The 12,118-nt window shown below is 37.5% G+C and overlaps 1 protein-coding gene across 3 annotated transcripts in view; it reads right to left on the bottom strand.

Moving 5' to 3' along the window:
- Nucleotides 1-12,118, bottom strand: part of LOC130918916 (cyclin-dependent kinase-like 5) — a 92,867-nt gene that overhangs the window by 39,377 nt on the left and 41,372 nt on the right. The window lies entirely within an intron of this gene.

Genomic DNA, 12,118 nt, shown 5'->3' with positions numbered 1-12,118 from the left:
TTCCATGCCCCAATTTCAAGGCCCGCTGGCGTTTGTGCTCGGAGCTGCACTAAAGGCAGCAACATGGAGAAGGAGCACTGACAGGCTACAAAATGACCCATGAAATAAATTCATTGCAACAGGCTCTAAATCATGGATCTCAAACACAATTTATCGCAGGGGGATGTGGGGAAATAGAGTCTGGGTGTTTAATTCACTTTGCCTAACTTGTTGGTAGAAACACCTCCAAAAGTTAGGCCATGCTATGTTAGGCCTTAAAGGGGAAGTTCAGAATTTTTTACATTAGGCTTAATCTTCGAGTTAGCGGTGATTTAATTTGTGGAGTTGATTTAACCAAATTACGTGTAGTTTGTTAGTTATTTGTTAGCTTCAGGGCTAAGTGGCTAAGCTAGTGCAAATCAGTAGGGTTTGCTAGCATGCCAATAAAAAAAACAACAACAAAAACAATATTAATAGATCTAACTAGTACTGCAACGATTAATCAATTAACTCGAGTATTCGATGAGAAAAAAAATATTCGAATTAAATTTTGCTGCTTCGAGTATTCGTTTCATTAAAGTGGCGTTGTAATGGTTTGTTTTGAAAGTGTTTGCAATTAGGTTTCTTGATTTGGGTGGATACACCGCTCTCTAGTCTGCCTCATTTCACATGGCTGAATCCAGCTGCTCCCTGTTAAGACCAACATAAGCTAAGTTTTTGTTTGAGCTAATGTTTTTTTTAATGCATTCGTAATTTAGTTTAAGTATAAATATATTATATATTTCGCTGTTTTTTTGTGGGAATATGTGTTTGAACTATTTGTTAAGAGCATTGTAAAAAAAAAAAACATTGCATTTATAGCATTTTATAGCATTTAAGCTAGCAGACTTTTGTTATGTAGGTTAGCCAATTGTTTTGTTTCATTCTTTATGTATCCTTTATTTTTCTTACATCGTTTGAGGCTCAAGTCATGTATTTACATTTTTTATGTTCCTTATCTGATTACTCGATTATTCGAACTAATTAGTACATTGATTAATCGACTATTAAAATAATCCATAGCCGCAGCCTTAGATCTAACTGCTCAAAAGAAGTCATGTCATGGTCAAAAAGTAAACAGTCCTTTTGTTCCCAATAAAAAAAAATCAGCGGTGAAAATAACGATGTGATGTCACTCAAGCCTGCTTGCCTAGACACCTGTTCCCTGCAGAGCTGCTGGATTACAAATGTTGCTCTTCATGCTACAATTATTGACATGCAATGGTAACTTTTAATAACTTTATCCTGAAAACATAGCCAAAACTATTGCATGGGTCGGTGGTGGTTCTCATGCGCGCATATATTATTTTGTTGTTGTTATGGCCTCACACTCAAGAACATTGACATTATATGGCATGACATTATACCGATATATATGTCGTTTACGGTTTTTTTTCACAGGAGACATCTCTAGAATCTGATGCAACTTTGCTCCAAAGCACAAGGCTGAAAATCCGTTTTAAAGCAATAAAACTGGCCACTGGAGGGCAGTAGGGCATTTGGTAAGACCCGCAACCCGATTTTACGGAACGAACGGCTGGGCCGCACGGCAGGGGCGCCGGCGAAAGACGACCGAATGGACGATCAGGACGCCAGGCTCAGGAAGCCCAAGCAGGACGACCGGGAGGACTTCCTGGGCGCCATTTGACGAACAACCAAGTGCAACGACCACGAGGACGTCCAGGATGCCAGGCGGCGGACGACCAAGCAGAACAACTGGGACCACCAGTGCAGCGGACGATGCCGTTGAGCCCGTGCTGCTCGCCGAGCAGAGCCCGCGCCGCCGTGCTCGGCCGCTTGCGTCCTCCGCTGCCCTCCAGTGTCCCGCGACTCAGCCGGAAACGCGCACGGCCAAACCAGTTCCCCCCCAAAAACACAACATGCCCCACACAAGTTCACCAGGCAAACGAGGCAGTGGTCACCACAAAAGAAAAACTCAAAAAAATGCATCTTCATGAGACTGGCGGCGATGAGGGAAGTTTCCCACGGCTGTCGCGGCCACAACAGCATCATCTCTCAGTTCAATAGTTTAGTTATGTGTAAAGAAATTGTTACTTTGCTTTCAAAAGCTCTATTTGTCTTGTTGTTTATGTTATTTTGTAGAAAGAAAACATTATTCAGATGTTTGGGATGACACAAAAGCAAAAAATAGCCGTGTTAAAGTCAATCTTTGAAATGTATGCTTTTACAAAAAGCTCAATTTATCTGTTTTTTTAATCAGAAATTGGAAAATTGCTCAAACTAAGCTATTTTCTAATGCTGATTTCTAAAGAATGGAAAAAGATATGAACAAACTTTTTTTCCCCGCTGAAAAAAAAAAAAAGAGTCTAATCTTTCTTTTGGTGGGTTCCATGTTTTTAGAGCAATAGAACAGAATTTTCTGTGGGCCTTGCAAAATCAGTCAAAATCCAGTAAAACGGCCGGGAGCGAAGGGGGTTGCACCGGTGAAAATGGCTGGGAGTGAATGAGTTAAAATGATTTTTATTTCACTATATGTATAATGTATATATATTTTTTAATTGTCAATGACAAAGTATACAAAGATCCCACCAAGACGACACTTTGATGACCAATAGGAGGCTGAAAATATTGCCCAGCGGGCCTCAACTGACCCTTGGGCCAAGATCTATTTATACAGTACAGTGATCCCTCGCTACTTCGCACTTCAAATGTCGCGCCCTCAGTCCATCGCTGATTTTTTTCAATTAAAAAACTAAACAAATAAATAGTGTACTTTATAGAGCTGTCCCAATCCGATGACGTACAGCCTTTAATAAAGACAAGCATATTTCTTACATTATTCTTGTTTAAAAACAGTTAGGTAGGACAGTAACATGTTTAAAACATCATAATTATTAGATTTGAAGTCCTTGAAAACCACTTATTAAAATATACATATAAATAGGGCTGTGAAACGATTAAAATTTTTAATCGAGTTAATTACAGCTTAAAAATGTATCGTAATTAATCGCAATTCAAACCCACTATAAAATATGCCATATTTTTCTGTAAATTATTGTTGGAGATAGATAAATAAGACACAAGACGGATATATACATTCAACATACGGTACATAAGTACTGTATTTGTTTATTATCACAATAAATCAACAAGATGGCATTAACATGATTAACATTCGTTAAAGCGATCCATGGATAGAAAGACTTAAAAGATAAATGTTAGTAAAAGTTATAGAAATTTTATATTAAAATCCCTCTTAATGTTTTCGTTTTAATAAAATTTGTTAAATTTTCAATCAAAAATAAACTAGTAGCTCGCCATTGTTGATGTCAATAACTACACAATGCTCGTTCATAGTGCTGAAACCCACAGTCGCACCAGCAGAGGGCGACAAAACGCCCAAAAACACAAGTTACAAGTGCACATTACACTGTTCTGTCATGTTAATCTGTCTGAGCGGGGCATGTGCGTTAATTGCGTCAAATATTTTAACATGATTAATTTTAAAAATTAATCAACGCCCGTTAACGCGATAATTTTGACACCCCTAATAAATAAATGTTTTTATTTATACTTTGTGGGGGGGAAAACAGGGAAAAACATCTCTTAAATGTATGTCTTTCCAATGCTAAATCAGTCTATTACTAAAGCGTATAGTGACAGAAGGGAGGTAAGCATAGCTCTGTTCAGTATTGATTTAGGCACACAACACAGGAATGCACTCTGAATGGGCTTATCACTCCATGAATTCTTATGTCTACACACTAGTGAAACATTGACAGCGTTTAAAACTCTTCATCTAACCACCACCAAAGCCTGAAAATATGCGGATTTTCTTATTAAGGCCCAATATGTATACCTGCTCGATTGTTTCCTATACAGTGCAAAGTTGAGCCCTGCTTTCACTACTGCGGGACAAGTTTAAATGGGCAAGATTTGTTTTGCACTCATGTATTTGTGGACTTGGTCCACGCTCGACTGGAGCTGAAAGCGCGGGTGTCAAATCAGCTCGTGATCTGAGGGAACATTGAGTTCAGACTCCCCTCGGAACTCGACGGCGCATGCACAGCATACAAAAATGTTTCAATTTCTTTTTTAGCTGGTCAAGGAGATGAAAAAACGGTATACATTCGGAAAAAAGTAGAATCAGATTTATGTAGTATATGAAGTTGAGCTGCGGTGATTAACTCGAATTGAAAACACTTAAAGGGATCATGGGACTTAAAGAATTGTAGGCTCTAATAAGCCACGATTGTTTTCTTTTACTAAAATATGTAATTAGAAACACATAATATTGCCATTGATTTAAAAATCTAGAATATTTAATACAAGTTTTTACACGTGCAATGCACGCTGGGGGTGATGACGCGGTTGGCCTGGACTGGAAGAAAAGCTGTGCTAGCTAGCAAGCACAGCTAGTATGACGACTGGCATGATTTTGTCACATTCTGCTCCTGGTCAGATTGTTTTGTTACAGAGCTGTGGGATAAGTTCCCAATGTCGTATCTGCATCCAATTCCTTGCCTGGCACAGCCAGACTATTCTCCCTGTATTTTTCAAACACTGTGAGAAATAGTCTGGGACCCAGCCCATTAACGGCCTCTCGAGCAAGATACAAAATCACCCGTCCAATCAGATTTGTTTATTTGCCTGACGTGTTCTTAACAAGTAACGTCACTCTTGCGCACCGAAAGTCGTCTCTACAACAACACAGATGACAAATGGGAGAGCCCAGAATATGTTCCAATCCGCGGTAAAACCAGTTTTAAATTACCAAAAACACATCGAAACAAGTCATCGACAACAGTCAACATGGCTCGCGCTAGCCATGTTGAATAAACTTCTCCATTCTCCGCTCACGCTAATTACTTGTCGCTTTAACAACGTCACGTCTGCCCGTCGCTGATTGGTCCACTCCGCTGTCTGTTTGCTGTGGCTTGCTCAATCGCTGGAACAGCGGTAAATCTGGTATACCAGGCAATCCAATTCCAGCTTATGAGCAATGTCTTCAAACCGATCCTAGGCGGCTTGCTGCTATTTGACAGCTTGTATATCCCTTTATTGCTAGTTGCATCATTACCTTGTTTTTTTGTTTGTCTGCCTTTCACCGCCATTTTCCCTCAGTTTAAAAAAAAAAACTTTTTTTATTGATCCCAACCTACTGACACGGACCATTTTTGTGTCTCACTTTTAGCGATCGCGTGTTTTTTTTTAGTGTTCAATAAATCAATAAACCCTTTTCCGTGGTCAAACCAGCCCCTTTCTTTTCAGTTGCGTTTCCCTTTCAGGTTTTACCGCACAGACAGCGCATGTGACTGTTGCTTCATAAGGAAAATCAATACTGTAACGTCACGCAGTAGTCCTCTGGTCTACACACTCGTCTGTCGCACACGTGTCTGAATCCTGCTGAAGACCTTTATTTAATCGCTTTTGCTGCTCGTTTTTTGAAATATTGACAGTGCTGTCCTGCTCATCACTTTTCCGCTCGGGTTCAAATTGGAAGGGTAGAACAGACGACATGTTTATGTAGCTAGCAAGTGACACTGTGGAAGTACGGCAGCGCTGCCCAGTGACGCCACCGCCCAGAGTGCATTGCGTCGTCAACAATGACGACCTACTAGTTAAACTAATTTTTCAAATTTTATAAAAACAAAAACATTAAGAGGGGTTTGGATATCAGATTATTATTACTCATACTAACATTTATCTTTTAAGAATTACAAGTCTTTGTGTCCGTGGTTAATCGTAATTATTAATAATTTAGAAACATTGTTGACCTAAAAATTGTTCCTTTCGTTACTTTCTTTGAGCCTTTTAACAATATTTAAAAAAAAAAAAGATGTTTCCTCATTTTAAAATAGAAAAACAAAAGTAAAAAAGTGTGAATTTTCTTTTTCCTTTTTAGAAAAATATTTTAAAATTATAAACATTTTACTTAAAATTGCAATAGCTGAATTACAAAAAACAAAAAACACATTTTTTTTCCATTTTATTTTTTTTCTTAGTAAAAAACTGGAAATATACTCAGGCTCCTGTATTCTTCGATGAAAGCCAATGACTGCGCTAGACGTCCAATCAGTTTGAAGTGGAAGGTCGGCAGCCATCTACTAGCGATAAACTCGCTGAATTCCTAGCAGAAAGACGATTGGACATCTATCATCATATTGATTGCCATCTTAGGTAGAGCGACCAGCAGTTGGAAACTACACCTCGAAACGCACATATTGAACAGCACCATACGGTATTTCTCAGTACTCACTAGCCATGTGCCGGTATGAGATTCTAAGGGTATGACAACCTTAAGCAAAAATATCACAGTTTCACGGTATCGCAATTACAGCTCTAGAATGCATTACTATGGGATATCTGGGTTTAAAAAATAACTTTTTTCCATTTAACAGGATTTTTATTTTTCAAAACATATTAGCAAATTTGAACATAAGTATAATGTTAAAATAAATTTAAAGAAAAATAAAATATTCTAAAAATTAAGATAAATGCCGTCCTTTAGGTGAGCTTAAACCCACAGCCACAGCTTAACATTATTATCAATAGAAAAAAAACAATTTAACTATTTTCCATAAAAAGCTTGTGTGTATGACTCGTATTATGTTTACATTATACATACACTCTCTTTCTCAACACAGACAGTTGCCAGAGAGAACAAAGACACGTTTTACCACCGCTAGACACACTAAACACGCTGGAGTTGACTCCCGTAGCTGGTGGGGAAACTTTCATGATAGTGTTTACTAGAGGTGTGCAAAATTTCCGATTCTTAGATTATTCACGATTCGGCCGTGGAAGATTCGAGAACGATTCACAAACATCCAAATTCCGATTGTTGAAATATGCCAAGTAAAGCGGAAGTACAACACACTCAGTGCGCCGCGCGGTCAATGAGGAACGGAGCGAGAGTAGCTAAACATCATGCTTCTCATTACCCGGCCCCTCGGGTAATGCCAATGCTCAACTCACGGCTCTAGCTCAACTCATGCCACGAGATAAAAAAACACAACAACATACCTGACTGCTGCCAAAAAGCTGCTACAAAGTAGCATAATGTTATGGTAGATATCATTTATATAGGACTAGATGCATTATTGATTCGGTAGCGTTAGCAGCACACCTACAAAAAGCTAGATGTGGGCGTTATAAATGGCCGCCATCTTAAAGCAGTACACGTCCCTGCAAGGCTGTTGTAGCGAACCTTCCAAGCAAACCTAATTAACTTTTTATCTAAAATACTCCTAAATCAGTAAAATATTGACTTGAATCTATCTTTAAAATAGTTTTAAAACTTTCACATGTCAAAAGTAGACAAAAGGGACATTATGAAATAACGGGAGCAATTTTAACAACTTTAACGGTTGATTCACAACATTAAATTGAATGTAGTTTAAAGCTGCTGATACAGAATGGGGACTGGAGTTGTTTTATTTACTGTTATTTTTGTATATTTGTTTACTGCTATATGTTAACTTGATACTGAAATAGTAGTTTGGTTTAGCCTGAAAGTATTTTTGAACAATTTTGGAACTAATGTACAAAACATTTATAAAAAAAAAATAAATAAAATAAATAAATTAAAAAAAAGGAGGGGGGTGCATCAATAATCATTTTATAATCGAATCGGAGCCTCTGAATCGTAATCGTAATCAAATCGTTAGGTGCCCAAAGATTCCCAGCTCTAGTGTTTACTAACCTTTAATTTTGTGTAAATTCGAAATCATATTGGAGGTATTGCCTCCTCGGCAGCCACCCTCCGCAAACATGTTTTACATATTGGTTGGCCCTCCTCCTCTAAGCCGTGGCCGGTTGTAACTTTTCTCTAGCCGAAGTATTCCCATACCAGCGATTTCGTCTTTTTCAATGGTTTCAAAAGTTCAGGAGTTTCACCTCCTCTAGCCATCGTGTAACAAGCTGACTCACTAACGATGAGTAACAACCGGTGGGGGAGGGTTGAGCCTTACAGTTGCAAGCGAGGGATTTCTCCATGCATTTCTGGGACTCAAAAAAAACAGCTAATACCTTGGGGACGGTATGACCGAAAATTTTTGCGGTGTTGAAACCTTGACGTTTTCAGACGACAGTACATCTTGAAACCGGTTATCGGTTATCGAGTACTGCTCGCCGATACCGACGACATTATTCTAGTGCTGTATCTGTAGTGATAACGATACTAGTGTCAGCAACATTAGCCCTAATATGAAGTAATTGTAGAACAAATATTCACTTCGCCTTGAAAAATCATTCAAATTGCTCTAGAATTCTGATCTCAGCTTGGTTGCTCTGAAAACAGCTATGTTAAATGTCTATCAAGTCACAAAAAAGACAAAGTTAACTCTAGTGTCATAGTAGCAGATTCCAATAATTGCTTACAATCACTTCTCAAGTGTTAATGAAGTATCTTAAAACATTCAAAGACTCCATTTAACTGTTTTAGAAGATGAGTGAGTCAGTACGAACATCTGATGTTGATCAGAGTCGGCTCCCGTCTTTTATTTTCGGACTCTTTCTGGCTTGCGTAACACTGACAAAGTAAGTCATTTCTTTCCAAATGCATCTACAGAGCAGCTGTCAAGTGGAAAAATGTCCAATATCTGTCCGCCCCCTTTTTGAAGGCTTATTTATGTATGCCGGTGAGGAGAAAGTGGGCCAGCGGAGGAGAAGAGGGACCTAAGTAGGTCACCTTGACTTGGAGCTCTTGAGGAGAGAAGTGAGTTGAGATGTTTATGGCTAACTCTTTTTTTTGTGTGGATGTTATCATTTTTTTTTGCTAGGGTTGTGACAATATAACGAAAAGGTGCTATATCGTGACACTTTTTAGCCCGAAAGGCTGTCGATATGCTCCCAACAGGAATCAATACAGAGTACATCTTCCATTAGAAGAGTGTCTACGTTAGCTGATTCGTATCTTTCCATTCCAACAATAATTTACAGAAAAATATGGCATATTTTATAGATGGTTTGATTTGCGATTAATTATGATTAATTCATTTTTAAGCTGTAATTGACTCGATTAAAAATTTTAATTGTTTGACAGCCCTAATTTGAAGCAATACTTGGGAACCTTTCAGTTTCAGTCGATTTTAGTGACGCCGGTGGACATAAGCAATAATGTTTTGCCTTAAAGGGAACCTCAGACTTAAAGACTTGTAGGCTCAAATAAGCCACAATTTTTCTCTTTTACCAAAATATGTGATTAGACACACATAAAATATTCCAATTGATTTAGTACATGTTTTGACCTACGAGGGTGCTATGTTTTAAGCACGCAATAGACGCTCGCGGTGATGGCGTAGTATGGTCACCGTCACTCGATGAATACTACCGGGTTACTGCAATTCCTTCTATGCGGCGAGACGTCTAACATATGCGCTCAATGTGTTTTTATTGAGTCTTTTATGACCATTTAATTGCCTCAAAATACTTTTTGCATGTGTTCCCTCTCATACGTTTTCTCTATGCCTGTCATCCCGTCTTTCTTGTTCATTTTGCTTTTGCTGCTCGTTTTGTGAAATAACGACAGTGCTGTCATCCTCATGAATGTTCCTCTCGGGTTCAAATTGAAAGGGTTGAACAGATGATATGTCGCTAGAGTCATACTCTGGAAGCCCAGGAGTATAACCATGTGACGTCAACAACAATGGAGACCTATGAGGTAAACTAATTTTACAAATTGTATAAAAACGAAAACTAGGGCTGTCAAAAATATCGCGTTAACAGGCCGTAATTATTTTTTTAAATTAATCACGTTAAAATATTTGACACATTTAATTAGAGCTGAAACGAATACTCGAGCAACTCGAGTAACTCGAGTTTAAAAACTGATCCGAGTTATTTTATTCACCTCGAGTAATTGTTTATTTTGACAGCTCTAAGCATCACGTTTTGCTCGGACTACTTTTAATGCGGGACAACGCGCTGATGTCACATGCGGAGAGGAAGAAAGGGGAAAAAAATAAAATAAAATAAATAAATAAATACTTACTGCAGCCGACAGCCGCTACAAACGACGCCGACGTTGCTAAATACTAGCCCGCACGATGCTACGGTAGCAGGTAACATCTGATGCGTCTCATAGAGATCACGTGTATGTTGAACTAGATGTGAAATGACAGACTCGGCCGCGTCTGGGTAGCGTTGGTAAACAGCCGCCATCTTAAATCAGTAGAGCGCTAAGCGCTAATAAATAAGATTAACGTTACTGTCACTACTAGCTCACGTAACGTTAGCCCTGCGGAGGGCTAGGTTTCTATTAATCATGACCACTGTCGATGCGTGGCTAACGTGTCTTACATACAGGCTTTAACATAACATAGAATTGCGGAGTGATGAGGGTGTCAAATAAAAACAATAATGCTAACAATCAATTTTAGCTCAGCAGTCATTGCTGGATAAAACACCAAGTAGCACTGGTCCCTAATGTGCTCCAATACAGCCTGTATCATACATTTATTTTGAACACTGCAAAAACTCAAAATCCTATCAGGACTTACAGTTTAGACTAACTTGAAACTTAACTAGAACTTAAAAATGGCTTGACACAAATAGAAATTCAATTGAAACACGTGGGAAAAAATGCTCTTTTAAGTGATGTGTGTTATCAAGCGTAACGGCATTTTTAGGTAAGATACATATATAGAGTACTGTGCAAAAGTTTTAGGCCTTTATGCCTAAAACTTTTGCTCAGTACTCTATATATATTTATTTTAATTATTAAATTTATTAGGATCATGGAAGCTTCCACTTGGGGAAAATATATACATACAATATATCCTGTATATACATAATATAATAAAAATATACAGTACTATATATATATATATATATATATATATATATACATATATATACACGTATATATATATATATATATATATATATATATAGATAGGGGTTTTTTTTAAGATCTGAAAGTTTTTTGAGTGAAAGCAGTGAATTAGTCTTATTTTTTAAATTCTAGTTACATCTGAGATGCAATTGTTGGCTGTTTTCAACAATATACTGTACATCGAAAATAAAGACATTGATTGACTGAAAATGGTTCAAGATTAGATGAAATGTCTTGTTTTCTCATGTATATTTATAATTGCTCTTCACCTAAAAATTTGTTTTATCCGATTACTCCATTTATCGATAGAATTTTTAGTCGATTACTAAAATATTCGATAGCTGCAGCCCTACATTTAATGCATATGCCCCGCTCAAACAGATTAAAATGACAGCACAGTGTTATGCCCACTTGTTACTTGTGTTTTTAGGTGTTTTGTCGCCCTCTGCTGGCGCTTGGGTGCGACTGATTTTTTTTGGGCTTCAGCATCATGAGCATTGTATAATTATTTACATCAACAATGGCGAACTACTAGTTTATTTTTTGATTGAAAATTTTAACAAAAACATTAAGAGGGGTTTTAATGTAAAATTTCTATAACTTGTACTAATATTTATCTTTTAAGAACTACAAGTCTTTCTATCCATGGATCGCTTTAACAGAATGTTAATGTTAATGCCATCTTGTTGATTTATTGTTATAATAAACAAATACAGTACTTATGTACCGTATGTTGAATATATAACTGTATATCCGTCTTGTGTCTTATCTTTCCAATCCAACAATAATTTACAGAAAAATATGGCATATTTTGTCGATGGTTTGAATAGCGATTAATTGTGATTAATTAATTTTTAAACTGTGATTAGCTCGATTAAAATTTTTAATCGTTTGACAGCCCTAAAGAAAATGTCAAGAGGTTTAATTGTCAAATTATTTTAACTCATAATAACGTTTATCTTTCAAGAACTACAAGCCTTTCTATCCGTGGATCCCTTTAAAATATATCGGACATTCAGTGCTGTCAAAATATTCAAATGACTCTAATTACAAATGTTATTTACACTGGCTTCATGTCACATTCTGCGATTCTTAGCGAGTTGATTGTGAGTGGGCTCGGCGCACCAGCTGCCCTTTTATTGTTTATTTTAAGCCCTTAACAAATCCCACTGACAGCCAGTCAGAACTCACTAATGTGGGAGTGGAAGATTGTTTGCTACTAGCGGAATAAGAGATTAGGCGAAATAATCCGAACCGGGAAGAAAGCGTTAAATTTTGGTGACTACATAAAGTGAGGAATGT

This window comes from Corythoichthys intestinalis, chromosome 7 (assembly GCF_030265065.1).
Source record: "Corythoichthys intestinalis isolate RoL2023-P3 chromosome 7, ASM3026506v1, whole genome shotgun sequence".
NCBI classification, from domain to species: domain Eukaryota; kingdom Metazoa; phylum Chordata; class Actinopteri; order Syngnathiformes; family Syngnathidae; genus Corythoichthys; species Corythoichthys intestinalis.
This window is presented reverse-complemented; position numbering and strand designations above follow the sequence as displayed.